Source organism: Marmota marmota, unplaced genomic scaffold, assembly GCF_001458135.2.
Source record: "Marmota marmota marmota unplaced genomic scaffold, marMar, whole genome shotgun sequence".
Taxonomy (NCBI): domain Eukaryota; kingdom Metazoa; phylum Chordata; class Mammalia; order Rodentia; family Sciuridae; genus Marmota; species Marmota marmota.
Window position 1 is genome coordinate 2,073,117 of NW_026000080.1, and position 27,802 is coordinate 2,100,918.

General features: G+C 35.6%; 1 protein-coding gene and 1 pseudogene across 2 annotated transcripts in view; one reads left to right on the plus strand and one right to left on the minus strand.

The window, feature by feature from the left end:
* Positions 1-27,802, minus strand: part of Hs2st1 (heparan sulfate 2-O-sulfotransferase 1) — a 170,886-nt gene that overhangs the window by 68,641 nt on the left and 74,443 nt on the right. The window lies entirely within an intron of this gene.
* Positions 14,587-16,754, plus strand: LOC107158265 (annotated as a pseudogene).

Sequence of the window (27,802 nt, forward strand, 5' to 3'; positions counted from 1 at the left end):
GTTCACAAGTGATAAATAGTATTTCATCATCTCTATTTCTACATGGGATCTTATAGAAATTTCTACATAGATTCTTGTAGAATCATCTCTAATCCTACATCAATCTTGACACCATGAGGGTCAAGATTGGCTTTTTCAGGGCTGGGGTTGTGGCTCAGTGGTAGAGTGCTTGCCTAGCATGCTTGAGGCACTGAGTTCAATCCTCAGCACCATATAAATGTAAAATAAAGATATTGTGTCCACTTAAAAAACTAAAAAATAAATATTTAAAAAAATATATTTATGGCTTTCCTCTTGAGGCAGCAGCAGAGATGACGGTGCTTGATTAGAAATGGTTACCCTGTGGAAAAAGAGGTGACCAGGAAGATGTGTAGGGGCAGAGGGAATTCTGCTTTTCCTTTTTTAAAAAACACATACGAGGTATCTCTGAAATGTTTGCATAAATATTAGAAAGGCTTTTTAATGGAAAATGAAGTCCTATACAAACATCTGGGCTGGAGGCTGAATGTAATTCTACTAATGTTAATTCTGATTCCAGTGAGAGACTAATGAGAGGGAAACGTAGATTATCACTTTTAGGTACCCATGGAATATCCAGATATAACCAAAAACAACCCTGCAATATTGACCATGCATTTATCTACTAATGAATATTGTGGGGTTTTGTTTGTTTTTGCTCTTTGGTACCAGGAATTGAACCCAGGGGCATTTAACCTCTGAGCCACATCCCCAGCCCTTTTTGATATTTTATTTAGAGATAGGGTCTTGCTGAGTTGCTTAGGCCCTCACTAAGCTGCTGAGGCTGGCTTTGAATTCATGATCCTCCTGCCTCTGCCTCCTGAGGCAGAGGGATTACAGGTATGTGCTACAGTAGCCAGCATGAAATATGTGGTTTCTGATCATGTGTCCACTGTTCAATATTCACATTTGGCATATGTTAGCAAACAAAGCATTTTTAAAACATACGTACTTGTTTCTTGTCTTATCGATATGTCTTTGGAATACTTTTTGAAGGCTCGATGAGGTTTTTTTTTTTAACTCACATTGCACATAGGTGGGCCTTACAGGGTTTTTGTTTGTTTGTTTTTTACTGCCATATCCATTGGGTTTTACTATTACAAAAATAAATCTCTGCTGGCACTTTTCCCCAAAGTAAAAATAAAGATGTGATAAAGTGGAAAATGTGAAGAGGGTAAAGAGTAAATTATTCTGGAAAGACATTTAAAATTGTTCTTAAATGAAAACACTGGCAGAAAAGCACAATTGGAAGGATTCAATTATATATAAGCTTTGTAATACAGCTAAAATATTAATTTTTATGTTAAACAGGCAGAAATATTCAGAAATTTCTTCATTTCTTAGCAGAGGTCCAAACTGCCATTAAAATATATGTGCTTTGATTGTTGAAATAAATACCATACCAAGAAGATTAAAGCATTTTGAAAAATCAAGAAAGAAATGCCAGCAGTGTCTACAAAGCTGAATTATTTTCACACTTCGACAACTGCACCTGGTGCTCTATTCACTAGTAAGTAAAAGGAATAATAAGTAACTAGGACTCAGCTCCAGCTGGATTTAGAGATCATTATCTAAAACCTAATGCAGCAGCTGTCTGAAAATTAGAATTAGCGATGCTGAAAGCTTGCTGTTATTTTACTAGAGTTTGATGTGCATGATATTCTAGAGCAGAGGTATTCAATAAAAGTGTGCATCAGAATCACTTGGTGAGTTTGTCAAAAAACAGATTCCTGCCTTCCCACCTTCAATGGATACTAATTCAGGCCTAAGAATCTGCATATCAAGTTCCCAGGTGACAGTGATATGATGGTCCAGGAACACTCTGAAAATCAATGTTCTAGAAAGTATTTCTGTTGACTAATTAAGAAGACAGATGCAGAATATGCTCTCTTCCATGTAACTAATTGATACTCCCATTAACTTGGCATTTGTGATAAATTTAAATCTAGCTTACATCAGTGAAAAACAAGGCTATTCCACTTAATGATATAAACTAGTTGTCAGGATATTCTCCTGAGGTGATATAAGAGTGAGGGAGCTAAAATCTGTGCCAAACAGAAGCCATTACAAAGCACACAAGAGCAATACTGGTACTTGTTTAACACATTTTGGCTGACTAGTTTGTGACCCTCTGGTTACAACTCTCCATTTCACCCTTTCATACCTAATGTATTAAGGAAGAACTCTCTGCAGCATAACTTCTTGTCTTTGGAAGCCATCTGATTTTAATATAGCTCCTGTTTACTTCTCAAAAAAATAATTTTTTTGGTGGCCGAGATAACCTTCTAGATAACCTAGAAATAGTGTAAATAAAACAAATTGGTTTAAATAAATTTTAGGAGTGAGGTTTATTGGATGGAAACCATCAAATTATATAAACTCTTAAATCCTTATTAATAACTACTAAACTTGATATTTGTAAGTTAAAAATAAATGATCCATATACCCCAAAGAAAAGGCAGAGACTGCTGAACAGAATAAAAAAAGTATTCAACTATATATTACCTCCAAGTGAACCACTTTAAATGAAACAAGTAAAAAGAATGGAAAGTGATACATTATAATACCACAAAGAAAGCTAGAGAGAGGGGCTGGGGATGTGGCTCAAGCCGTAACGCGCTCGCTTGGCATGCGTGGGGCGCTGGGTTCGACCCTCAGCACCACATAAAAATAAAATAAAGATGTTGTGTCCACCGAAAACTGAAAAATAAATATTAAAAAAATTCTCTCTCTCCCCCTTCTCTCTCTCAAAAAAAAAGATATCACAAGGACACAACAGCTTTAAATATATGTACATCTTTGTAAGGAACTCTTAAAACACATCAATGAAAAACTGAGAGGAAAAAGTAGACAAATCTAAGTATAATCAGAGATTTTTCCAATAATTGAAACAAAGTTGATAGAAATCCCATAAAGATATATGGAACTTGAATAATACTATCAACTAATTGGGATTTATGAAAAACTCCAACCAGGATACAGATACTATTTTTTTTTCCACATGGAAGATTTAATAAGATAAGCCATACTGTGAATCATAAAATGGATACAATAAGTTCAAAAGGATTCAAGTCATACAAAGCATGTTATCGGACTCCAACAGAATAAAATATTTAAAATCACCCATATTTAGCCTATAAAACATGCTTCAAGTAACCCAGGCGACAAAGGAAAAACAAAAACCAAAATTAGAAAAGTATTTTGAATATAACAAAACTGATAACACATCAAAATTGTGAAATGTAAAGAAAGCAGTGCTTATAGGGAAACTTGGAGCTCTACATAATCATAATAGAAAAGAACATAGGTCTATATCAATGATCTAAGTGCCACACTAAGAAAACAGAAAAAGGAAAGCAAATAAAAGCACAAATCAATGAAATAGAAAACAGAAAACATAGAAAAATCAGCAAAACTGAATCCTGTTCTGTGTGTTAAAATAAAAACAAAACAAACAAACAAAAACTAACTAATAACCCCGTGCCAGACTAGGAAGGAAGGACACAAAATAGAAATGAGGAGAGGTAATACCGATAATAAGGGAATATTACAATTCGATAACAATAAATTTGATAACAAATGAAATGGATAAATTCCTTAAAAAGCAAAAATTAACACAGCTCAATTAAGAATAAACAGCTAAATAGAATAAACTCATTTGTTAAAGAAATTGAACTTATAGATAAAAATCATCCCATAGAAAACCAAAAATCCAACCAACAAACAAAACTTTCCCACAGATCAAGATGGTTTTACCAGAAAAATCCTACCAAATGCTGAAGAAAAATATCAATTCAAAATAAACTCTTGAAGAATAGTGAATAAGAGAGAACATTTATCTTCTAATTATCTGAAGCTAGCACTATTCTGATGATCAAATCAGATAGACATTACAGGAAAATTAGAAATCAGATCCCATATGAACATGAAGGCAAAATTAACAAAAATTTAGTGAAGTAAATACAATAATGTATAAAAGTCTATGACCATACCCATATAGTTTACACCAGGAATACAAGGCTGCTTTAACATTAGATAAATAAAATCTTAATTCTATTCATGATAAAAAAAAAATCAGAGAACTAGGAATAAAAGAGAATGTCCTCAACCTGATGAAAGAATATTTTTGGAAAACCTACAGATAACATCATATTGTACTAAAAACAACTGGATGTTTTCACCCTAAGACTATGAATAAAGCAAGATATCCATATCTCACCACTTTTATGCAACCCTGTCATGGAAGTTCTATCCCATGAAATTAGGCAAGAAAAATAAAGAAAGAAAGGCACACAGATTAGACAGCAAGAAGTAAAACTGTTTTTTATCCAAGACAGAATGATCATGTAAAAATTCCTAAGAAATCTACCAAAAAAAAAAAAAAAAGATGGGAATTTATGAGAGTTTATATCCCTCATGGACACAAAAATCAATATATAGATCAACTGTATTTTTGTGTATTAAAAACAGATAACAGTAATTAACATTTAAAATACCATGCAAAATAATATGAAAAAATACACTTGCAATAAGATATATAAAGTAATATAGTAAAAAATGATGAAACATTACTTAGAAAATTAAGACTTAAATAGATAAAGAAGTGATGTTCATGGTTAAATACTATTATTAAGACATTAATTCTTCCCAAACTTATATATAAATGCTATGCAATCCCTATGAAAATCCCAACAAGCTTTTTGGTATAAATTGCCTGAATCTAAAACTTAACACAGACATATTCAAAAAACATAGAATAGGAAAAACATTTTGAAGTAAAAGAACAAAATTGGAAGACTTGCTCCATTTCTTTCAAGACATTATTAAGATACAGTAGACAAGATCATGTGGTACTGGCACAAAGACCACCTAAATCAATGGAACAGACAAGTGGATCCAGAAATACAACTATACACACATAATCAATATTAGAGGAAATTGGCAAGACAGATCAATGGAGGATACAATAGTCCACTCAACAGAAAGTATAGGAATTGGATAGCCATGTGTTTTTTTTTTAGAGGAATTTTTATTCTTATTTCACCCATATAAAAAAATCAAATTCAAAATTAATCATGGATGTAAATTAAGGGCTAAAATTTTAAAACTTCCAAAAGAAACAATCTCGGTAACACTGGGTTTGGCAAAGGCATCATGAGCATGACAAAACAATCAATTACTATAAAAGCAAACATCAGTGTACTGCACTGCACCAAAATTAAAATATAAATATGAAAAGAAAGCCACAGACTGGGAGAAAACTGTGCATGATGTATTACCAACAAAAGATTTGTATAACAGCAAAAGAATATTTGTATTTTACAATTAAATAATAAGAAAACCACCAACTTAAATTTTTTTTTAAGAGGATGAAAAGTTATTTTGGCTGTGATTTCAGTGTCAAGTCTACAGTCAGCCACCTCCATCACTCTGGGCCAAAGGGAGGCAGAACATTATGGCAGAAGGGCATGGTGGAGGAAAGCAGCTCAGGACATGGCAACCAGGAAAGAAAGAGCTCTGCTCACCAAAGATAAAATATAAACCCCAAAGTCACACTATCAGTGACTTACTTCCTCCAGCCACATCCTACCTGCCTATAGTTACTGCCACTTAATCCATGTAAGTAGCTCAATCTACTGAGTAACTTACACCTCTCATAATCTAATCATTTTACCTCTGAAAATTCTTGCATTATCTAACACATTAACTTCTGGGAGATACCTCGTATCTAAACCGTAACATTCTGTCTCTTGCCCCCCAAATCTCATGTCCGTCTCACAATGCAAAATCATTTAGTCCATTATCAAGCATTCTCATAGTCTTAACATTTCCAACATTGCCCAAAAGTCCAAGTCCATAATCTCATCTAGAACTCAAGGCAAACTCTTAGCTATGAGAGTAAAGATCAAAAGCAAGTTATATATATCAAAAATGTAACAGCATACAGTAAACATTTCCATTCCAAAAGAGAGAAATAAGGACATAAAAAGAAGGGATGAGACCAAAGCAAGATGGAAATCCAGCTGGGCAAAGAAGCCATGTAGTTCCACACCCAGCATCTGGGACATCTGGCATCATGATTTTCTCTCTAAAGGGTTTGTGTAGCTCTCTGCTCCTATGGCTTTGCTGGTTGCAGCGCACAAGGACTCTCTTGGCTTGTTGCTGCTTGATTCCCATAGCTTTCCTCGGGAGACATCCCCTTTATTGGCATCTCTTAATCTCAGGGGTCACTACTGTAGCTTCAGCTTCCTTCTCACATCTTCAGGCATCACCCTCTCAGGAACAGCTTGCAGGGACTCTGACCCTGCTACACTTTGCCTAGTTTCTCAGGCCTTCCTTTGAAATTTCTGTGGAAGCCTCCATGACCCTTCAATTCTAGCATCCTATATTCCTATAGAACCAGCACTATGAGATTGCTGCCAAGGTCTGCCACTGTCTTAAACCAAGCCTCATGGGACCTCAACTGCAGCAGCCTCTCAATGCCTGGGTGGCTGAGCATGCTGAAAAAAACTTCCTAGGTCTGTCTGGGCAAGCAGGGTGCTCCCATGGCCTCTTCTCAAAGGAATTTTTACTTTTACATCCTTTGAGCCTGAGATGAGTGTGGTCTTGCCAATCAATCCCTGAGATTTCCTGAAACTATCTTTGCACAGTATACTCAGCATCTCTTTAGTGGCCATAATGTCTTTAGCGACCACAACCTCCTTAGCCCCAGTTTTATTCACATTTTTCTGACAAAACTACAAGATTTTCAAATATTTCCATCTGCTTTCTGTGCCTGATTATCAGAGAAAACTTGGATAGAAGCCATCAGCAATATCCATGCTGACACCTAAATGCTATGCTGCCTTGAAATTTTTTCCACTAGAATAATTAGTACATCTCCTTTACATTGAGCCTCACAAAAAGTTTCAGAACATGGGCAAAATGTAGACAACTTCTTTGCCAGAATATAACATGAATGGTTTCTATTCTAATTTCCAAGAGAATCCTACTTTGAAACCTTATGAGCCCAGTCTTTACTGACTGTCCTACTGACATTCTGGTCTTCTGAGTCCCACCAGAATTGCCCATTAAGCTCTGATAACAACATTCTAAAGGTTTTCCAGTCTGCATATCTAAACTTTTCAAAAATTTATCTCCATACAAACCAGCTTCAAAAGCTTTCGAACCACATAGTCAGATTAGTCACCACAATGACCCCATTTCTCAGTACCAATTTCTGCTTTAGTCTGCTTTTGCATTGCTGTGGACAAGAACAACATAGAGGAGGAAAACTTTACCTGGGCTCATGGTTTCACAGGTTTATTCCACAGTCAGTCAATTTCATAGCTCTGGGCCCAAGGTGAGGCAGAACATCATGGTGAAGGAAAGCAGCTCAGAGCAAAGCAACCAGGAAGCCTCTAACTTTTTTAAATGGACAAAAGATTTGAACATTGTCCTCAAAGAGAGAGATGCAGATAATAATGTGAGAAGATGTTCAACATAGCTAGTCATTAGGGAAAAGAAAATTGAAACCATAATGACATATCATATAAACTTAACAGAATGGTTGAAATTAAAGACTTGATCATATCAAGTCTTGTCAAGGATATAAAATAACTTGAATTCTCATGAACTGCTTGTGGGTATAGAAAATGGGACAACCACTTTAGAAAAACGTTTTGTAATTTTATTTAAAAGTTAAATATTCATTTAACTATACAATCTAGTCTGTCCATACCTAGGGATTTACTCAAGAGAAATAAAAGCATACATCAATACAAACTCTTGGGCTCAAATGTTCACTACCTCTTTAACAGCCCCAAATGAGAAACAACTTTCATGCCCATCAACCAGTAAATGACTAAACAAATGATACTATATTCATACGATGAATTACTGCTAAATAATACAAAAACTATTGATAAACACATACATATAGAGAGAGAGACACACACACACATACACACACAATGAAAGAGTCTTAAAATCATAATGCTGAGTTAAAGTAGACCCTTCCTTTTCCAAAAAGTATATATGCTATATAATATATATAAAAATAAGCTAAGTTCCTAGTTTCATTCTAGTTGATTGTTTCCAAACTAATTTATGGCAAGTTTATCTTATTATTGTTATTGCATAAATCAATAATGTGTGAACTCAAAGTAAGAGGGCTGCTGCTTCCATGAAATCCAAACTGAATTCTCCAGAAAGACCTAGTACATACTGGTCTAAAGTCAGATAATGATAAGGCAGTTGCAAAATACTTGAAGGAAAAATCTAGAGAACTACATTGTTTCGCAAAGGCCTTACATTTTTGCTTTACTTCAAAGAAACCTAAATTAGAAAACACAAAATAAGTATTATAAATATTCTTTATAAAACAAAATGTGGAAATTAGAAAATACAAAATAAGTATTATAGTCTTTTTATAAAACAAAATGTGAAACTCCCATAAGTAGACCCAATTTCAAGAAAACAATTTTTTTGATTTTTGATATGTGCATTACTGAATGCACAGTTATACAAATATTGAAACTACAATTCTCATATGCATCAACTCATTAAAATAGGGCTTCACCAAAGAATAAGATGGGTTCCCAGGGCCTTTTAAGTTCATTTTTTCCTTCTATCATAAAAACAAATGTACTCCATAAAAGGATGGATCAACAATATCAGAAAGAAAAGGGAAATAACATATAATCTTACCATTCAAATATAACCAAAGTATATATCTGGGAATATTTCTTTACCGTTTTTTCTATGCTTGTATTAAAACGTCAATTTGTGACAATATAAATACATTTATTTCCTGTCTTTTCCCCTTAACTTTACAAACAGGCTAGTGCTCCTATATTGTTTGAAAACATTGTTATTTAAAATAGTTGCACTTGGCACAGGCTTTTAAAATTATAGAATCCATACATACAGATGTTGATGTCTCCCTATGATATTGTACAAAAGAAGTAGTCATTTCTACCAAGAAGTATTTCTTTCTTCATGAACTGATAAATAGGAAAGATAATAGGGATTAAAATGAGCTAAAAATTGGATTCCTGATTAAGATGCCACAGGCAATAAAAACTACATTTTAAAAGAGAGATCTTCCATAATAATTCTCCCTCATTCTAATGGGAGAATTCTCAGTTTATTAAAATCTACATGAGCACCTTCTCAGAAAAAACAAAGCAAACCAACTAGAAAATTGTAACAACCTGTGGCAGTTATAATAAAAGCACTTCCCACTTCAAAGGAGAACAGTTAAAAAAAATTACCTATACCGTGGAATTTTTAAAAGGAGTTTAAAAACATACCTTATGTATTAATGCTAAGACAGAAACATGCAATGTCATTTCATGTCTGATGCCTAAGTACTGACTTCCTAAGTTAGCATTCTAGTAAAACAATAAGATAAAAATAATACAGATAACAAAAATGGTAACAGTTCATCTAAGACGGCTCCCTATGAAAATATTGCCACATTTAAAAATTACAGCTGGGTGAGTGCCTCTTCCATTCCTGCCTGGGAGAGCCCCTCTCCCTGCTGCCCGAGCCTGGGTAAGCCCCTTTCCCTGCTGACCCAGCCTGGGTGAGCCATTCCCTCTGACATCCTTGCCTGGGTGACCCCCTTCCCTTTGCTGCCCCTGCCTGGGTGAGCCCCTCCCTATGCTGCCCAATCTGAGTGAGCCCCTTCCTCTACTGGTCATCCTGCCCAGTGAGCCTATACTATCCTTGGGGACAGAGGAGCCTTGGTCATTGCTAAAGAGATTTTTCAGCTTCCCTGCCCTAGAGGAGGCTGGTGGAGTACCACTTCAGCCACCTCCTCTTTCGCTGGGGTGGTCTACCCTCTCTGCCCCTGTGGTGGGTCAGCATCCAGTGTGCTCCGAGGGGCCCAGGGTGGGTCATGTGGCCTGGAGCAGTTCAGTGGCCCAGAGACACGCTGTGGCTGAGGCCACCTCTCCCACTGGAGATGAAGACCCACCTCAAGTCCCCTCAATGCCCCAGTAGGCAGAGGTGCTGTTTTAGTCAGCTTTTTCACTGCTGTGACTAAAGGGTCCAACCTGAACAACTGTAGAGGAGGAAAAGTTTATCTGAGGGCTCACAGTTTCTGAGGTCTTAGTCCACAGACAGAAGGCTCCATTCCTTGGGGCTCAAGGTGAAGCAGGACATCATGGCAGAAGAGTGTGGCAAAGGGAAGTGGTTCACAGGGTGATCAGAAAGCAGAGAGAGACTCCACTTGCCAGATACAAATATATAACCAAAGCCATGCCCTAATTCCCACTTCCTCAAGCCACACTCCCTAGCCTTCAGCCACCACTCAGTTAATCCCATCAGGGCTGAATTCACTCTTATATCCCAATGATCTTCCCTGTGATCCCTCTATCGCATTACAATGAGCTTTGGGGGAACACTTGATCTGAATACCAGGAATGTTACAGATGTTGAGTGTATTGATTAGTGAAATGTGTGTTGATTAAATAGTGAATGACTATAAGCAATGTGCCCATAATGTGAACTCCAGAACTCAGATAGACTGCAGAACTTAGACAGACTTAAGTTAGTGATACAAGAGTCTACACCCTGGGTGTACAACCCAGGCTTTAACCAGTTATCAGCTGTAAACACAACCAAGCTAGGACTTAAAAACCCAGAATTTGGACACCAGCGGGACTAACAGGACCTGGACAGAGAGACTGAGACTTCCATTGCTGTTTGCCCCCCTGTGCCAGACTTCCTCCAGCAGATGGAGTCCCAGCAACCCGGACTTAAGACATGTCATAGGTGAGTATGGGACCCTTGGGTGTAGACTCAGTTAGGACTTAGAATTAGGATGCATATCTGAAGTGTGATGAGCATTAATAAAACAGATTTGGTTGAATCTATAAATAAATAAATAAATAAAACAATATATCTCTTGTCAGTTGGTTCTTTAGGGAAATAATAATTCCAATTAATGATTCCTGTTTTACAAGTAAATTTAGAATAAAAAAATTTTGTTGCCCATGAAGTCAAAGTATAAGGCACTTTAAACATAATATGGTCTCATAAAATGGTTTAATCTAAAGGCTTAGTTAGAGCCATTTACAAAATGGTACCATAGACTAGTCTAATGTCTGTTGGGTTTGTTTTTTGATTTCACTTTTTTTTTTTTCCCCCTTAATACTAGGGATCAAACCTTGGGTCTCACAAAATACTAAGAAATACTAAGAAAGGGGTCTACCACTGGCCTACAGCACCACCACTAAAGAAGTATTTTTATAAGGGTATATTAATTTGCCCAATTCCCAAGCTCCACATTACTTAACCACTATTATTAGTTAACCCTTCAGATATCATTTTATGCATTATAGCATGCGTAAGAAATAAAAGAAACAACTATTTTCCTCTTTTTTTGCACAAATATTAGAATAGTATATTTTTTTCTTCATGCTGCCTTTATTTTTTAAACTTACCAACTGTCAAGATCTTACTATATCAAAACATAAAGACTTTCCATGTTCCATTTTAAAGCAGTTCAGCACTTAATGATATGGATGTACCATCATTTTCCTATTGCTGCTATAACAAATTACCACAAAATTAATAGCTTATCGGAATATAAATTTATAATCTATGGTTTTGAAGCTCAGAAGTCCTACAATCAAGGTGCTGGAAAAGGTTGTGTTTCTTCTGGAGGATCTAAAAGAAAATCTACTCCCTAGACACCCTTTTCTAGCTTCTGAGGCTGGCTATCTGCTTTCCTTGGGTGATGGCCTCTTTCTCCAACTTCAAAGGAAGCAATAGAGCATCTTCAAGTATCTCTCTGACTATAACCCCTGCTTCTGTCATCACATCCTTTTTTTCAGTTTCTCCTGACTCCCCTTTTAGGATTATATTGAGATCACCTACATAATTCAGAACAATCTCCCCCTAGCTCAACATCCTTAATTTTATCCCATCTGTAAAACTCCTTTTGCCATATAAATTAACATACTCACATGTTTTGGGAATTAGGATGTGGGCATATTTGGAGACACATTTGTAGTTCAGTATACCACAATGATATATCTGCCTTATTAATTTTATAAGAATCACTGACCCTTTCAATAGTCTTTTAGAAGGATGCTGAGTACATACACTTATTAATACTGTAAAAGCTTTTTGAGTGACAGAATTTGAAGGATTTTGAAACCTTAAGATTCTTTCAAAATGTGACTCTGACCTCTAAGAGATTCATTCTACAAGGTGACAAAGTATATTGCATTTTTTAAAATGTAGCATTTATGAGCACATTTCTAACACAGAATTTTAGTGAACAATTTAAATCTGATGAAAAGAATCACTAAAGCTTAAATGATAAAATTATCAATCCATTGTTAATCTTCTCCCCTTTGGAATTTAGAAAAACCATTCATAGTTGTTATCCTGGTGGCCACAGACAAAAAAACGAAACAAAACAAAACAAAAACACCAAAAACTAAAGAACACGAAAAAAATCTCAAGTGCTCTAGAATAAAAATTCTTCATGTACATACTGCACATTTGCTATTTCTTTGTAAGATTAGCATTTTCAACATAAGAGTTTACATTTTCACTTATCATGGAATATTGACCATGACCCTCCTCACTGGTATCTCAAAACCATTCTCAACACTAATTCCATTTTTGTTGAATACACTGAAACGAATTTAAGGGGCAAATGGTTTACTCATTTTAAAGATACACTTAAGATTCATCACTACTACTTCTTTATGTTTGAAAATTAATAATCTTTGCATATCTGCAAAAATATCTCTATTAGATAATACAATCTAATGGTTGTATCTCAATTGGTAAACCCATAAATCTTATTTTTCTCCATTTGTCTCTTATTATTAAGTTCATAATTGCTGAATTATAAATTCAGTTAACACAAGTCAAAACATTATACAAGCTAAAAAATTACGGTTTAAATAAAAACTTGCACTGAAGAATAAAAGATAATTTCAGTGCCTTACTATAGAGCTGCTATGAGGGCATTCATACACTACACAAGATCCTAGTAACATAGTTACTATGTGATACAATCTTTGCACTCCAAGAGAAAATTCTTAACTACTTTTTAGCAAAGATTCTCGATTACCTAGAACTTCTAAGCATCCTATGGGGTTTTTAGACATTGTCCATTGTAGTTACCAACTAAAATTCAATTCCCTTGAAAAATATTTATGAATATAACATGTTATCTGAGATATGCTGCAGTGGAAAAGGTACAGATGAAATAAGGACAGATGTAAGTTGACAAACTGATAATTTGGTAATAAATATGTAAGGGGTCCATTTTACTATTCTATTTGTATATATTCTGATAATAGCCATAATAATTCATAAATGTATAATCCCAAATACAATTTATTAAAACATCTGAACAATGTCATTTATTATTATTTTTCAATCCAGAGGCCCCTATGATTAGAAGATGGGATTACAATGCATTAAATGAATTAGACAAAAACTGGGTATAAGTCAACTGAAAGGAAGAAAACTATTTCTTACAAAGGTCAGTTAATCACAGCCAGGTGTTCATCCAAAAAAAATCCGTAGTGGTTAACCCTATTCAAAACTTGTAATTACACTGGTCTTTCCTATATACATTTTATAGTTTATCTTCACTGTTTAAATCACTGATTTTTTTAAAAAGTGATAAAAGGGAAAAATGCATTTTTATTAATAAGAACTCAATGAAGATAAACAAGCAGGACCATGGATAAAAAGAATCCAGATGACTTTGAGTTAACCTCTGATAGTGAAGAGCTGTCATTACCAACCCAGAATAATTTATAAACACTTTCCCTAGGATCATTAAAGTAAGTAATTTCCTATAATAATCTATAAACTATCATAATAACCAGAGAAAAAAGTTTTGAAGATGACCTTAAATTTATTTTAAAAGTTAGTGGGAGGTTTAGAATGGACTTTCAATTAAATTAGCATTTTAATATTCAAGTCCATTTTGACCTTTAACAAAATTATACAGTTTGGTAAAGAGAATTAATATACTACAATTCCAAAATAGATTACTTTTCACCCAATACTATTTTTGATACTACTAACTTCAAATACAAAAGAGTTTACAAACTAAAAGTTTCACAATATACTATCACTTTAAAATGTTTTTCTGTCACAGGCAAAACTTCTCATGAGTCTGGTATTCTCTGTCTATTCATGTACCATCCTTTTGGTATGATTTAAGTTATTTGCAAAATAATGCCTATTAATAAGAATTGTCTTTACTTATCGCTATTGGATTCTATTAAATATCACACAAAATATTCTACATTTTAAAACTGCTTTGCAATTATTAATAGTTAATCATGTGTAATTCAAATATCTCTTGCAACAATTTAGAAAAAATGGTGCATTGGCCAGTGCCAGGAAATTATACCATACAATATTACTGATAATTTGGTGGTAGCATGGAACATGTTCCATTTTAGAAACTATCCATTTGTTCTTTAAAAAATAATCATCCAGGAAGTTCTCTTATAACAACTGCCTAAGAGTCCCACTGTAAGAAGCAACAACTTCTCTCCTCTCCACCGTTCACCCTGCAACCACAAAGCAGCAACCATGTGTGAGTGCATCTCCACCTACATTGGTGAGGCTGGTGTCCAGATTGGCAACGCATGTTGGGAGCTCTACTGCCTGGAACATGGCATCCAGCCTGATGGCCAGATGCCAAGTGACAAGACCATTGGGGAAAGAGATGACTCCTTCAACACCTTCTTTAGCAAGACAGGTGCAACAAGCAGTGTCTGTAAACCTGGAACCCAGTGTCATGGATGAAGTTCACACTGGGATCTACTGTCAGCTTTTCCACGCTGAACAGCTCATCACAGGCAAGGAAGATAATACCAATAACTATGCACAAGGCCACTACACCATCAGCAAGGAGAGCATTGACCTTGTCTTGGACTGAATTCATAAAGTGGCTGACCACTGCACAAGCCTTGAGGGATTCTTGGTTTTCCACAGCTTTGGTGGGGAAACTGGTTCTGGGTTCACCTCTCTGCTGATGGAATAAGTCCAAGCTGGAATTCTCCACTTACCCAGTCCCCCAGGTTTCCACAGCTGTAGTTGAGCCTTACAACTCCGTCCTCACCACCCACATTATCCTAGAGCACTCTGATTGTGCTTTCATGATAGATAACGAGGCCATCTATGACATCTATCACAGAAACCTTGACACTGTGTGCCCAACCTGAATAGATTGATAGGTCAATTGTGTCATCTATCACTGCTTCCCTCAGATTTGATGGAGCCCCAAATGTTGACCTGACAGAATTCAGACCAACCTAGCACCCTATCCCCGTATCCACTTCCCTCTGGCCACATATGCTCCTGTTATCTCTGCTGAGAAAGATTACCATGAACAGCTTTCAGCAGCAGAGATCTCCAATGCTTGCTTTGAGCCAGCCAACCAGATGGTAAAATGTGACTTGCTGTCTGTTGAACTGCGGTGATATGGTCCCCAAAGATGTCAATGCAGCCATTGCCACCATCAAAATCAAGTGTATCCAGTTTGTGGACTGGTGCTACACTGGCTTCAAGGTTGGCATTAATTACCAGTCTCCCACTGTGGTGCCTGGTGGAGACCTGGCCATAGAACAGTGTGCTGAGTAACATCACAGCCACTGCTAAGGCCTGGGCTCACCTGGATCACAAGTTTGACCTGATGTATGCCAAGCATGCCTTGTTCACTGGTAGGTGGGTGAGGGGATGGAGGAAAAAGTTTTTTGAGGCCTTTGAGGACATGGTTGCCCAAGAAAAAGATTATGTGATTGATGTAGATTCTGCTGAAGGAGAGGATGAGAAAGAAGGAGAGGAATACTAAAGTTAAAATATGTCACAAAGGTGCTGCTTTTATAGGGAAGCTTATTCTGATTTGAACATTGAAAAGTTTGGTCTGATCAATTAATCTGTATGTAGTATTATATGCTCTCACATACAATTACTGGCCTATGCTTTAAAACATGAATGTGTTGTCACAAACCCAAGCTGTCCATTTCTCTGAAGGGTTTTAAAACAGTATTCCCTCTCTTAAAAAAAAAAAAAAAAATCCAACATTTTTAATCTTTCAATTTTTTGCCATTTTCATTATCTAAATGACATTCTTTCATTATAATATAAATTGGTACTGCAAGTGCGCTCTCTAGATCAAGTTTTAAACAACCATATATTAAATATCCACACACAGAATTTAAGAATTTAAAATCCAGGAAATAATCTTAGAGAAGTACTACTTCAAGTTCTGGTCTAAAACCAAATAAAGAGCTTTTGCCAGAATGTAACAATTAAATTCACCACCTCCTTAACCCATGATGTCCCAGCATCTCATATATAGGACACTTAAAAAACTTAAATTGAGCTGGAAGTGGTGGCACACACCTGTAATCCCAGTGATGTGGGAGGCTGAGGCAAGAGGATCACAAGTTTGAGGCCAGCCTTAGCAATTTAGTGAGACCTTGTTTCAAAATAAAAAAATAAAAAGGGCTGGGAATAGGAATGTGGCTCAGTGATTAAGCACCCATGAGTTTAATCCCCATTAACAAAACAAATTGAGCAACAGTGCTGGGACATAATCAATCAATGGTCTTACTACCAAAAGCGGGCGGGGATGGAAGGATCAACCAAATTTAACAGTACACTAGTGCTTTGATTTATATTCTGCCACAATATACATATGTCCTTGCGGTATAATAATAAACACTTTTTGTGGATTAGCAGGAAGTTCACAGACAACACTTTGAGTAGCACTGTCATATAATTTAGTGGTTCTCAATCTTTGCTTCCCACATTAGAACCACCTGGAAAACTTTAGAAAATGTGAACATCTGGACTTCACCTCCAGAGACGCTGGTTTAATTGATCTGAGGTTGGACTGGGGCATAAGTATTCCCACTGATCTTGTCCTATCTCATTCCATAAATAGGAACACCAAGACATGGAGAACTAAACAATTTATTCTCAGTTTTTAGGGTGTGAAAATAAAATAACAGACTCCATTCACTTTTGATTATATTGCTTACATAAGATTAATTTCCTTCTTCATGATTTCAGATAGAAGATTGTTTTTAATGTAGATCTTGGCAATCTTAGTATACAGGTTTTCTTTTTTCTTTTCTTTTTCTTTCCTTATTGAGAACCTTCAACTTTTCATTTAAAATAAATGCTTTATGGCTTCTCTCTGGCATATTTGAACTGCCAGAATCATTAATGTTGAACTTTGGGGCCATTATTAAGTAAAATATGGGTTACTTGAATACAAGCATTTCAATACCAAGACAGCTGATGTCATAATCAAGATGGCTGCCAAATAACTAACGGTTAGGTAGCATAGATAGCACAGTTCGGTAACATCTCAGTGGGATGGGGTGGGACAATGTGAGATTTTGTAATGTTACTCAGAACAGTGTGCAATTTAAAATTTAAAATTTATGAATTGTTTATTCCTGGAATTTTCAGTTTAACAATTTGGTCACAGAGGCTGAGGGTAACTAAACTAAACTTATAGCAATGCATTCTCAAATTTTTTAAATTTTCATTTCCCAGTATAAAATTATGCTATAAGGTTAAATACACTTTTTCAAACTGTATCCTCACCTATTTTGATCTACCTCTAGGACACACCCTCAGCTAGGAAAGAATGTCCTGAGCTCTAAATGCTATGAGTTCTCAGCTAACTAAAATTATGCCTCTTTCCTATCATTTTCAAGCATATTCCTCCTACCAATAGGTAGTAAAATGACTTAATTGTAGCTCTTATCTTATGACCCTCCAGCACACCAAGCTAGGGCATTAATCAAAATAGTTTACACAAATGATAAAAGAAAGTAGACACTAAACTAAGGATGTAGAAGCAACTCACAAGAATAAATACAGCTGGACAGAGAACGGGTTAACAAAGGGAGCTGCAGTGTTTGAAAACTGACATTGGTACACCAATTGTATCCCCCCCCCCAAAAAAAACCTATGCTCAACTAGTGTTAGGTAACTGACCATTACCCATCTTTATTACTGGCTAAAAACATGAAGAAAATTACTTCTACATGTTGAGTTCTGTTTCAGACAATTACATAATATATATTATATAAAATATAAACCAGAAAAACAAGTTGACTTTAAATTTCACTAACATTTATTTAACAATTCTATTTACCATTCTATTTAACATATGCTATGTGACATAATTCACCAAAGTATAGTCTTACCATACTTTTACAAATGTTACATGCATGCTTTTTGAACAAATACAAGATTTCTTCATTAGAACACACAAACATATCTCAGTGAAAGCAAGAACCAAATAAGCAATGGATGTAGACTGGAAACTGTGTAACTAATAGTCATAACAGAATTGTGGGCCTGTCATAGGTAATATTAGTACATTTGCTGTGAATACTAGTATTTGAAAAAAGAATTACTTCCTTCAAAAACACCAAACTATTCCTAATCAAAAAATGTGACTGTAGTCTATTGGCTCACTTTTGTAAGAAAATAAGAACAGATCTTTTTTTAATATATTATCTTTTAAAATCACAGATGCAGCCTTATCTCTACAAGTCCACCCTACTCTAACTTCAAGAAACTAAAAACCACACTAGTAATTTTACTCAAATGATAAGCTTGTGATTGTAAAAATGAATTCATATTTCATGTTTAATTTTTTAAACTTTTTTTTAATTGTTGATGGACCTTTATTTTTAATTGATTTATATGTGGTGCTGAGAATCAAACCCAGTACTTCACACATGCTAAGCAAGTGCTCTACAACTGAGCCACAATCCTAGCCCTCAGATTTAATTTTTAATTCATGTTATATTATGCAAATCATAATTCTAGGAAGAATACAATAAAGAAGAAAAGGAATTCCTAGAGATTCATGAAGTTTTAAAACAAATTTTTAAGTTTCAGCATGGGGAGCAAATTGTAGAACTGTTAATGAATTCAATCATCCTTTATAAAAAGAACACACATTAAAATATTGATAGAAAATATATGTACAGGTAAGTTCCTTCTAGAGAAAAAAGGATTTCAAAACATAAACTGTCTACATGAAAAATATATATATAAATTAGGTCTTGAAAATATAATATATTCCACACAAAGGTCTCAGGTCTCCATTCCATTTCTCAAACAATTATGTCTTATTTCAGAGTCACACCTTCCCATACCCTATTTTGTGATCCTAGGGCTGTGTATCTGCAAACTAGATTTCTTGTTTGTCACCTGACTCTATGCAAGATTCTGCCAGTAAGGAACACTAGGGGGAGACTAGAAAACATGAGAAACTCCCTCTTGTTTCCTATCAAAGCAAAACAATGCTTTGCTGATAGCAGCAAATATTGGTTCATCACAATTTTTTAGACATAACAACAGCAGCCAGATAGCACCATATCCTCAGTTCAATGGGCCTTAGTTCTACAACCCCTGCTCCTTTCTGTTTCTCCAGTACAGAAGCAGCAGCTGCTTTCAGCAGTTATCATCACTCAGTTACCTTAGTGCTTTCACTTTGCTAATTCAACTCTCCAACATTTATGTAGCCAACTCTCTATATCATATTCTCTTGATGAAACACATAGTAAATGTGCCTAACTGATTTAACCCTGGCCATATCTCCAGTGATACAGGTAGCTATTTAATCTTACATATTTAACTACAAAATACATCTTTTAATTACTAAAATATATATTAGGTTTGATAAGTACATTGTAGGGTCACTTACTAGATAATTTCTCACAAGTCAAAATTATATTTTAGTTATGGTACAGTTCAAACATGAACACATCTCACAGAAAACAATAGGTGAAATAAAACATACCAGCTTTAGAATGGATCTTGGAAACCAAACACTATAAAATTTTATCTAAATATCTCTATCTCAATAGCAACTGTCACCATTTATTGAGGACCTACTATAATATGGTGTTGCAGCAATCCTATAAAACACATTTAATCATTCCCATTTCTTGGTTAAGAAAATTAAAAAGGTTAAGTTTCTTGTCAAAGTTTATAATAGTTCCCAAGTGGCACAACTTGAAAACTGAGATCTGTTTGATCCTCTAAACTCTCCATTTTGCCACGTTTCCTCCTTTGATTAATCTGATGCACAACTGCTATCAAAAGTCTTTATGACACTGTTCTTTCAATTGTTAATAGCTACTAATATGCCTATAAGCTAAAAAAGCTTTAGAGGATAATTGGGTCAATAAGGTATTCATTTGTGTTTCTGTTTTTTCCCAAACAACGAGATCCCCCGCCCATGCCTATTTAGCGCTTGACTATAGTCTCTGGATTTTGATTTAAACTTTTCTTGAGTTGTGCTGCTGGAACATAAACCTAACAGATAACTGATGAAAAGCCATTGAAGAAATTGGAGAAAGGAATGAACAGGACAATGAATAGGCATGTTGTTTTTAACAGTTGAAAAGTTGTCATTAGGAAGTGCTAAAGAATGAAAATAGAACTAATGAATATAAAAAAGCACAGAGACAGATTTTGACTTAATATAAGAGCATGTTAAGCACATAAATATTTTAATAAACATGGTATTTTACCTTGAAAAAGACCTGAAGTTTGCTTCTGAAAGTGGGCCTTAAAAGTAATATGAATGGGTGTGGTGCACAGCACAGGAAGAAAACTGAGGTAGTTGTTTAATCTGTGTGTGATTTGTATATTCCTTCGCTGCTCAGTGGGTACTAGGTGCAATTTTTTTTGCATTTATCTAGTTTCTTGGGGATAAAATCGAGCATAAACACAAAATTTGTGTTATGCTCCAACTGTTTCCAATGTGTCAAATGTGCTGTAACCAGTTCATGTTTCAAAGTTAGTGTTACAGCAAAACAGATTAAACTGGTATAATTTTTATGAAGAATAATCTGGGAATACATATAAAATTTTAAATGTACATGCCCTTTTACCTACAAATTCTAGTTATTCTAAAAATAAATAACTACTTATGCAAAGGGACATATTTACAAAGCTATGCATTGCAACCATTATAAGCATCCTAAATATCTGTCAATAGATTAATAGTTAATAAATAAATTTGGTTCATGTATTTTGAGGAAAAGGTTTCAGAAGAAATCAGCCATGCTGATCGTGTTGTCAGACTTCTAGCCTTCAGAACAGAGAACATAAAATTCTATGGTGTAAGGTACCTGGTATTATTTATGGCAGCCCTAGCAAACTGACATAGACCTAAATAGAGTGGGCTATACAAATACTTATTAAGAATCATATCTAAAATCTGTTTGAAATTCAGGAAATAGTGCTAATCTGTAAGCTGAGTGCAGTAGAGCACTGATGGTAAGAAACACGGTCTTCCCCATTCACGTCCATATTGCATCTACTAGAGTAAGAAGCAGAAAAATAACAACATATGATTATGAGAGGCAAATGCACATAGTTGAAACTAAAACCCTGAAATTACTCAATACTTTATGACACTCCAGGGAACTTCATTTTTACCTTTTTTTCCTACTCCTCAAGTACTGAGCCAACAAGATTTGAAATGGCCAGCATACCTTGTGATAAGGGGCTTTTTTTTTTTCCTAAACAGCAAATGAGAACTTATTCTCAGAATAAAATTTAGCAAACATTGTACTGGCACATAATAAAAAGGCCAAAATAACATCTTCAACCCTACCCTTGAAGTCATAAACACAAAATAACAGAAGATATTCTGAAAAATTTTAAAAGGCTATCCAAACTGAATTTTACAATAAAATCCCTGCTTGCCCAGCTTCCATTATTGGTTTACGTTTGAGAAAGTTGATCTCTCTGAGAGTCAGAAAGTTTTTATTGTTGACAGCACAAATACACTGTGAAGAGCAGATGCTGTCATCAAATTGTAGTATTCAGTTACTCTGCTTTGAAATTAAGTGAAGTACTTGTTTAAAAATGTTTTCTCATTAGAATGTACAATGATCATTTAAAACTCTATCTGCTATAATAGGATATTTCTATAACACTGCAATCTGGACTATGCCATAAACACTATTGTACTTGAACAGATGGAAATCATAAAGTGATATTTAGCTACAGATTTCCTGTCATATAGTTTTGCAAACTGGAAAAGAAGAAATCAACATTTGCAACCACTAAAAACAAAATACTCTCTAGTAAGCTAAAGTGATGGTAATGTGACATGAGAATATAAATGCCTTCAATTTAATGTACTGTGGCTTTCAGGGAAAAAAAGAAAATATTAAAATGATACTTCACAAAGTTAATCAAGACTATAATGAAGCAGGGGTGGGAGAAGAGGTGATATGTAAGATATCCTCAACATACAGAGTCTGGCATTGCACATTAGTTTTAGCTGAACACAGGATATATGTTCTAGTGAACTTAATATTTGATGGGTCAAGAAGATATTAAGGAATACCCTTTGAACTTCAGAGTTGCAATTTCTGCCCACAGGAAATGGAGTGATGATACTTGCAATCTGCTTCATAAAATTATAAGAAAGGGCTTTTTAACTCAGTAGATGGGTATCTAATTTATCAACCACATAATATAAGATCATGTCATTGACTGCATACGTTTGAAATTCTTTTTATTCTACTTTTTATTTATTTTTTCTAATTTGTTATACATGACAGCAGAACACATTTCAGTTCATAGTACACAAATGGAGCACAATTTTTCATTCCTCTGGTTATACAGAGTAGAGTCACACCTTTTGTGTCTTCATACAATACTTCTGAAATTCTAAGTTCTGAACTTATATTACTTTGAAATATTTTCCAGACTTGTGCTAATCTAAAGAAATACTGGGGTCAGGGGTTGCTGGGGACTGAACCCAGGGCTAAGCACATGTTCTACCACTAAGCTATATCCCTAGCCTCAAAAAAAAAAAAAAAAAAAAAAAAAAAAATCAATGTTAATTTGTTGAGAGCCACAGCCGAAGGGGCCCCAGCAAACTTCCAGCTGATTGGCTCACCATGGCCTGTTTGTGTATTTCCACAGGGAGAACAGCAGCCAATTAGGATTCCAGAGAGATTAACTAAGGTCCTGACCCAGTGATTGTCTGGAGTTGGAGGTCTGTTTGTGTGTTTCCACAGGGAGAACAGCAGCCGATTTGGATTCCAGAGATTAAATAAAGCGATTTCTACAGACCAAAAAGAAGATGATTTGGCTCAAATCCATAACAGCTGATATCCAGAACTCCAGTTTGGCTATCCTTACATATGCGACAGTGGTTCTCCCACACCTGGAGGCTAATGAAACCAGGATTCTTTTTTTTTTCAATATCTATTTTATTATTGCCCTTTCCCACATCATTAAGTTCTATTTTGTTTTTTGAGCTCATACAGACCTAGGTTAATGTTTTGCTGATCAGTTCTATTTTTGACTATAGAGTTTTTAAACATTGCAATGGAGATTTCACCTGTAAAAAGTTATAAGGCCTTTACTATTATGTGTTGTATGTATTATGTGTGCACACTTGTGTTTTGTGTTGTATGTCTGTATGTGGGTATGTCCATATATCATATATGATGAGCGCTCATGAAAAAATGGATCCAAATATTTTTTTTTTTATTCACGTGATTTAAATGGTTTAATTTAAATTGGGGAAACAGCTGTTGAGGATTGTTTTAATATGTGAACAAAAAAGGAGGTTAACAGATCTGTTTGTTTACTTTCACCTTTCCTTTTCATTATATTTAATAATTCTGCTCAGGATCATGTAAATTATTCAGAAAATTGTTTTCTTTTAGTGCCTGCTGAAATGTTACATAATTTTTTCTTTAGCCATTATTGCCAGAATTCCTATCTTCATCCCAGTGCCAGTGAAGACAAAGATAAAACCAAACTACAGCTTCTGCAATAGCCATCACTGAACTGCTTGCAGAATTTGCCTGGACTATGTATCATTTGTATGCACTGCGAACTATCTGTTGGTACAGCGACTTGTGGTAGTGCCAGGGTATTTTTGCTGATGGTGTCATCGGTGGTACAATGTTTACAAAAGGAGCCATCAATTGGCTTGGTGTATCCTCCTCCCTTCTGCTTGTGATGGTCGTTCAGCTAAAATTTGGGGGCCAACAGAGGTGTGAGGCAAGGAACCTCACCCCCCCATTGTGACTGTATGCTGGACCGGTAGTCAATGATGGGTAAGATCCAATTGCAATGGTACCAACTTAAGACAGGAGGCTGACGCCTTGAGGTCAGCTCATCTGATGACGGGTAAGGACCATATGTAGTATTGGACAACCTAAGGCAGGCACCGTCCCTAAGCCATATGCTTGTTGTTTAAACAGAGAGGGGGAGATGTTGAGAGCCACAGCCGAAGGGGCCCCAGCAAACTTCCAGCTAATTGGCTCCTCTGCGGTGATGCTCAGGTGATGCTCATTGGGCTGTTTCCCCACCCTTTCAGACCACGGAGCTGCTCATTGGGGGACTCTTTTGGCTCCACCCATGCGACCCAGCCAATGGGCCTCAAGAGCAGGAGGAGTGGGGGTTGAGAGGCTCGTGGGAAGCCAGTGGTGGCAGTTGGGCTCTGAGGGAATTCCTGAAGAGCTCATGTGGTGCGGCGTGTGTGTTCTAAAACTAAAGTTTGTTTCTGCTTGACAAGTGGCTCGTGAATTGTGCCCAGCCAGACTTCGGCATTAATTAATAACTTACATGGATAAGACTCCACGTATTTAATGAATTCACAATATACCAGTCAAGGTCCAATCAAGAATTAGAATACAAAGCAATTTAAACAGGTGAAATCCACATAAAGAATTATTAATAAACACATTACTAAAGTAACAAAATACTAACTCCTAAGAATTAAAGAGAATTCTAACGAACATGAAAAACAAACAGCAGATATAAATAGTAGCCACAATCCCTAAGACTGAAAGATTTTGCTGAAAAGACCATTTCTATGGTTCTTTAAATGACACAGAAGTTGCTGCGGTTTTGTGCAAGTAGAACTTACCAGAAATTTGCCCTCTCTGGTGTCAAGGCAAACTGTTCATGAAAATGTCTCATTACAAGTACATCACAAAAACCCCACCCAACTCAGAAGCTGTTAGCTGCTAAGTGTTACTAGTTGTCATGCGCTGCAGGAGCCAAACACTGTACAAGTGCTACAGGCAGCAGAGATACTCTGCGACAAACTGGTGGTTGGGTGGGAGAGTACAAGATGTAGTAGGAAGCTACTTGGTCCTGCTCACTGTGTACTGAAGGAGCAACTCCAGAATTAGGAAAGAAGCTTCCTCCTTTTTCAACAGCACTGTGGTAGCATTCTTACCTGATAAAACTTAACACCAGCTGACAAAGGTACAATATTTAAAGGGTTCATCTCCATTTACCTACAGCAGGCAATGAAGAATGAATATGGAGATGACAGATGAGTGGCAAATTCAACTAGAAATGCACACTGCTACACATTTTACCTTGGGAACAAAAGATAAGCTGTTAGTCAATGAGTCAAGAATGGGAAAACCTTAGATAAAATTTACTCCTTGAACTTCCATTTCTCTAACTTTATAATGAAGAAATAACCATTCATCTTTAAGACATCTTTGTGGGGGAAGAGACTGATAAAATTCTATATTTAAAGATTCTGATTTGGAGCTTGTTTTCCCTCTGAAACTTAGGTTGAATTCAGAGGAATGTTACATTGAGAGAGAGAGAGAGAGAGAGAGAGAGAGAGAGAGAATGCTCCTTACATCTAGCTAACTATATAAATATGCATTCTTTTTTTTTTTTTTAAGTGAGGAGTGCTTTACAGAAAGTGTTGTAAGGAATAACCGAGTTATGAAAAAAAGAGCAAAGTGATCAAAAACTGGAGCACAGGGAATAAATATTCTGAAGACAGATCATGTGGCCAAGCAGAACCAAATGGTAGAATTGGGGTGATGTGTGTGTGTGTGTGTACATACTGTAAGCATTCCATTGCAACATTATGTTTAATTGCATATATCTGTTGCAACTTGGAGGTTCTGGGAAATATCATTATAAACTAATTCCACTTTACATATTATACTGACACTATTCTCTTATTTACCAATCATGTACAAGTTAAATTATTTTATAATATGAACAATGTAGCCTAGCATGGTGGCACATGCCTTGTAGTCCCAGCAACTCTATTTGGGAGCCTGAGGCAGGAGATCACAAGTTCAAGGCCAACCTCAGCATCTTAGTAAAACCCTGCCTCAAAACAAAAAAATAAAAAGGGCTGGGATGAAGCTCAGTGGTAGAGTGCCCATGGGTGTAATCCCCAGTACAAGAGAGGAAGAAGGGGAGGCAGGCACAATGTAATAGAATCGATAGTGCTGTTTCTGTACATTTTTATTTAGAAGAGAATTCTGCTGAAAGAAGGGAAAAGGGAATAAAGGGGAAAGGATGTAAAAGAGACAAAAGAAAGCAAGAAGGGTGAAGAATTAAATAACTAATTAACTGACTAAATAATTTGGACAACAGGTTGCATCAGACTATTCTTCCTTCCTTAAAGCTGATTTCCCATCCAGGTTTCTAATGGGAGGTGAAGAATTAATGATCTCAAGATTAAATATCACTAAAGATAAACTAAGATTCCTGGAAGCTATGCCATCCTGTTTTTAAGTGGCTCTATCCAGTGGGTTGGCACATTTAGTTTTGACTTCTGAGATAAAACAAGATATAGTAATGAAGGGGGGAAACCCCTCATTCTCACTGAGAAAAAGAGCTAAATTACTTTTCACTGATTTTAACTTTCAATTTCATGGCAGAAATTCAAAATTTTATCAGTCCAATCCAGAAATTTTAACTTAGAGGAAGATGTGCGACTTTAAGGCATTGCCTTCAAAAACGTCCTCCCAGGAGAGAGAGAAAGAGAAAGAGGAAGGGACAGAGACAGAGACTCGCCAGAAACAAACTCTAAACCTCAAAGGCATGCCTCCAGTTGCCTGCCTCCTTCAGTCACACCCTACCTGTCTATAGTTATCACCCAGTTAATTCATACAGTGGATTAATCCACTCATCATGTTACAGCTCTTATGATGTAATCACTTTACCTCTAATGTTCTAATGTATGATGTAATCACTTTACCTCTAATGTTCTTGCATTGTCTCACACAAGAGATTTTGGTGGACACCTTATATCCAAATCATAACAACTGTGATGAGAGGAATCAACTAAGTTATCAATCAATGCATTGCAAACATTCTGAAGGAACACTGACAATTATGTTACCATGCAGATTTTAAAAACAAATTCAGCAAGATATCAAGTTAACTATCCCTAGACACTAAAAATATAATTAAATGCATATGTACTAGGTATGCAACTTGCATCTCCAAAATTGTACATAAGGAAGTTACAATTCTTCATATCTTAGACCTAAATCTGTCAATTTTTAAACTACCTCTCATTAGGACTTAGTGCTGCCAAACAAGAAAAATTCATATCTACACTGATAGAGGTGCTCAAAATATGTAAGTTAGGCTGATTTTGTTAGATAAGATAGATGGCTGTCCTATGATATAACAATATGTAATGTACTAATTCAATTATTACTGAGTAAACTCAAGAATGAAAAGAAAAGAGAACACATTTATGGAGTCAAGCCTTTCAAATGGTATTAAGAACACTGGGGCCAAAATTTCAGTAAAAAGCAAATGCTAACTAACTGAACAAAAACATAATAAAACTTGGAGTCTGTTAATTTGACATGTATGTTCAGAATGATTTGCTGTTCATCAACAGGGGATTTTTTTTTGCAACAAATTTGAAGCCTGAACAGTTTTTAGATTCTAAAACTGTCAGTAAAAAAAAAAAAAAAAAAAAAAAAAAAAAAGG